The sequence below is a fragment of the Oncorhynchus nerka genome, linkage group LG11, assembly GCF_034236695.1.
Source record: "Oncorhynchus nerka isolate Pitt River linkage group LG11, Oner_Uvic_2.0, whole genome shotgun sequence".
NCBI lineage: Eukaryota > Metazoa > Chordata > Actinopteri > Salmoniformes > Salmonidae > Oncorhynchus > Oncorhynchus nerka.
In genome coordinates, this window is record NC_088406.1 from 34951672 (window position 1) to 34956683 (window position 5012).

Genomic DNA, 5012 nt, shown 5'->3' on the forward strand with positions numbered 1-5012 from the left:
TGGGTGAGTGTCCCTCAAGTGTATATGCACAATATAGTTCTGCAAAATGTGTATGAAATCTGTCAGGACCCGGTTACGAACTCAGGTCTCCGGTGTGAGAAACAGTCACTTAATAAACTGAGCCACTAATAGTCGGCAGAACTCAGAAGATGAGGCAGACACAGCAGTACTAGAGACGGTGATTTAATAAAGAAAAAGGAAAACATCTTCAGGCAAAAATATAAATCCACAACGTCAAAAGTAATTCCAAGAGAAAAAATGTATATCCTCCAAGACACAAGGAAAATCCACAAACCTCAAAAGAATAATGAAAAATAAACAAGAACAAAACCAGAGTACCTCAAGAAAATCCAACTAGAGAAACAAAAGTTCCCAGCATGGCTGGGTGCTAACATACAAACACAGAGCAAAGAACTGAGGAACACTAAGGGTTTAAATACATTCAAGGGAAATGAAGCACAGGTGCAACTAATAACTAGAACGAGGGAAAAACAAAAGGGTCAAAAAGCACAATGGGGGCATCTAGTGACCAAAACCTGAACAATCCTGGCCAAATCCTGACAAAATCATTGTTTAAGTTTCACCTTTACTTGGATTATAATGTGTGTCCCCGATCGGTAGGTTTCCTTCACAACTTTGGGATCATGCATAGGGATGTGAAAGTATGAACATTTTGTTTTGATAATGAACATTATACTTTATACATAATTTATGCATTCTTGAATCTAAATAACATATATTTATAACTTCACAGAAAAGATTATAATCATCTGATTATTCTGGATTTTTTAGATGGAGAATGTCCTTCTGTCTGACCAAGGTAATGCTGACTAAAATAAAATAATATATGTGTATATATATATATAATATATGCCATTTAGCAGACACTTTTATCCAAAGCGACTTAGTCATGCATGTGTAGCACATGGGGATGTGTGAAACGTACTCCTCAGCCTTAAGTGTCCCGCTTGCACCACCTCATTAGCTATCATTTGAGGTGGGGCGATTGGCTGAGACGCTTGAGGGAGGACTGTCACATGTGTTTGTGAGGCAGAGATCCTGAGTTGGCGCCAGGTATGAGCCAAATCGGGAGCAAGTGGTCCGCGCTAAGCAAGCAGTGTGATGTCTTTTACACATGCATACATTTTACTTGGGGTTTAGTTTACTTTCTACTACAATAAAATATAAGAGAACACTAGAGGGCCTTATAATAAAGTGGACACTTCAGGATTGTTGTTGTATGGAAGATATAGTTCTATAGTGAAACTAATTTAAACTTCATATTAGACAGGTAGAACAACCAGAATTGGATTTGTGAAGTACTGTACATAAAATACTACTGTATCTATTTGATGCAGGTCATCTGCGTTTAACTGACTTTGGACTCTCTCGCCATCTTGAGCGGGGCACAAGAGCATTTACAATTTGTGGGACAATCCAATACATGGGTGAGATGCATGGGATCAGGCAAAGTTAATGATTACTACACATTAAGCACATATTATAATCTCACTGTGATGGTCCTCTGTCTGAACAGCTCCTGAAGTCCTGAGTGGGGGTCCCTACAGACATGCTGCTGATTGGTGGTCTCTCGGGGTTCTGTTTTTCTCATTGGTGACTGGAAAGGTGCAGTAACCATCACAGTTCATCATCTTAACTGAATATGTAATGATTTAATAGTTGTTAGAAAGGTTGTTTTTCTTATTTTTTTGAGCTCAGTCCTGTCTTGCAAATATAAATCTAAAGATGTTGTTGATGCTAATTCTGTCCTTGTCACCTACATAGTTCCCTGTGCCTCCAGAACCAGACCACTCCAACATGCTGAGAAAGGTCAGAGATTGCCCATATTCCATGCCCAAGACCTTCTACCCTGCACTGACCCTTCTGCTCACAGAGGTCAGAGGTCATGTGTAGTTGGATTGTCTCAGATTAGGAAACACATTTACCTTTTAAACAGAGTATCAACAAATTCTCAATGCTCTTATTTCTTTCTCTATCCTATTTGTGACTCTAGCTCCTATGCAAGAACCCAGCTCATCGCCTGCGTAGCCTGGAGCTCTTCCAAAGGCAGACATTTTTTCGTGGCATTTCCTTTGACTCTCAACTGCTACAGAAGAGACCCGTTGAACTAATTCTAGAACTGAAGAACCATCCTGATCGTCCAGCCATAGCCATGCAAGGCCTGTCTATGGACTGCTTCCAGAACTTTGACTGTGACATACTCCACTCCCCTACCAGCTCCACTGACATGTCACCTACTTTGGCCAACATTGACCTGAGCTAGACTCTGGCTACAGCTCAGGGTTTTAGTGCATGAGATGTGCCTGTGCTACTATGACTCAATACTGACTGTAGTGGAAACAAGTATGGACATGTATTTGATATATACATTTTGTACCACATGGATACATGGTTGTGAAAAAGCTCCTGTATTTTTTCTTTATTTACATGGCCTATTTGGCTCCCTCTCTTCCTCTGTATACCTCTTTGCATACCCATTTAATGGGGTGATAATTATAGATGAGCTTAAATGCACTGAAAACCACCACTTACCAAAAAAGGTTTAGAACATTTCTATTTCCCATTGAGTACTGCAACTCAAAGCCTCTCAAGACTCTGCCAAATGGCACTTTCCACATGTGGATCAACCACCTGCATGTTTGACCTTTTACCTTTGTTATTACATTTGTATAAGAAGATCTCTATTTTCCTGAATATCCTTTCACATATATATTTTTTAACAAATTATTTATTTAATTCTGTAGGTTTGATTGCTTAGGCCATCTGATTATTTGATTGACTGTTGTGTGTGATCACAATGTCTTTGACTGTTCACAAAGTCCTGCTCTATACCCATTTCTCATTAGATTTCACTAACTGTTGTTGTGTTTTACCCAACCACAGTGACATCTGAAAAATGAAAGCCCCTATGAACTCATGATGGAGTTGTCTCCTGTCATGATATACTAGGAGAAATATCAAAGGAAATAGGTACCTTTATGCATAGCCTCTATTTGGAGCCACTTGAAGTGTTAGAAAGAGTTGATAAGTTCCACAGGTTTTTTAGGTTAAGTGTTTTTAGCTGTTCCAGATATAGAGCCTGAGTCACTTCAGACACCTGATCATCAGTCATGACAGCAGAGAACATACACACGTTTGAGCCAGTACAATACAAGAGGAGGCTTTCAGTTTATTGTAACCGACAGAAAAGTATTCATCTTACAGCGTATTATTCATTTGGAATCTCAAATGTTTTTTCACCTGAAATCTGTGTGGTTCAGTTGGTAGAGCATTGCAACGTCCTGTGGGGCCCTGCATACCCATATGAAAATGTATGGATGATGCACTACTGCAAGTCCTTTTGGATAAATGCATCTGCTAAATGGCATATATCATATATTATGTTAATAACACATACTGTACATTATTTGTATTGCACTACAACTGGATACATAAAGACAACTTTTTCCTCAGACTTTAGTGTGATGGTGACCTATTTGGTAAAACACCAAGAAACCCTTAAGGGAGCAACCTTAATAGGACAGAAAATTAAAGAACAGATAAAGCATAATCATTAAATGTTTTAATTAGGTTCAAACAGAAAAAAATAGCTACTGCCCCAATGGAGATGGCTAAATATAATCTAAGCACAAGACCCAGTCATCTTGCTAAAATGTCTCCTGAATAGGAAGGGCTTCTCTCTCTCTGCGGTCTGACACTGAATTCCCCTTTAGGCCCTTGTCTTAAACAGGTCTGGTATAGTATGTCTGTGGCGTTAGTCCAGTGACCCACATCTTTACATTGGTGGACACCTCTAGCACACTGACTTAATTTTAGAGAGAGGGATGGAGAAGTCCCATAAAATAACTAGAACAAGTGAGATGTCCTAGAAAAGTGGAAAACATATTTTCTCACTTCTATACAGAACAGGGGCAGAGGGAGATAAACGTCCCAAATAAAGGATCAAATACTTGATGAGAATTAAGTATTTACTGTCAAATACAAGTCATTCTTGGTAGAATTATCTACACATTTTATCCAACGACTTCGAGTGAAAATGTAACAACTGAATATGCCATCATAAAGCCAATGTAGCATATCACTGTTGATCTTCATGTGATGAACCTGATCTCGAGTATCAACCTATGTAAAGTACTCAAAAATTGATTGTTATATCTTGTTCACAGAAAAATAATACATTCTGACCCCATTTTTCTCTAATCTATGTCCCAGTTCTATATTCGGTCATGTACTGTATATACACTGGAAACACCATTTCTGAACCTATTAATACCCATGATTTCCTACTAATGCATAATGCAGATATGCATAGGAGTGTTTGAATTGCTCTGAGACTGAGCTTTCCCTCTGGGTCTTAGGGGATGTCCGAATTGCCAAGAGATTCAGAAATGTGCCCAAGGCATAGTTCAACCCAATTACATAAGTCTATGATTCCAACTAATTAGCAGAAATTAGTGAGCAAAGGGGTTGTGGTTTAACCCTTAAATTAGGTTGCGCTGAAGGGTTATTATAGCTTCAGAATAAGTTATTGGGCCAACATACTGTAATAAACCTGGGTGTACACATTAGTGCTGTTTTAAGTTGCCAGACTTCATGAAATATAACATCTATGTATATAAAATTAAGACAAAAACAAAACGGTTGTTTGGAATGATTACTTAGCTTAATGTTTCATCCACTTAATTATTGATTGAACTTGTAAGACAAGTGTATTGTTATTATTGTAATGACTTGGAATGATGGATTAGTTTTAGTTGAATACAGAGGCTGGTGGAGGAAACTGTAGGAGGACAAGCTCATTGTAATGGCTGTAATGGAATCAATGGAATGGTACCAAACACATCAAACATATGGAAACAACGTGTTTGAGTCCATTCCATTGATACCATTCCAGCCATTACAATGAACCTGTTCTCCTATAGCTCCTCCCACCAGCCTCCTCTGGTTGAATGCATTCGTCCATATTTATTTATTATCCATCAATAAGCCCC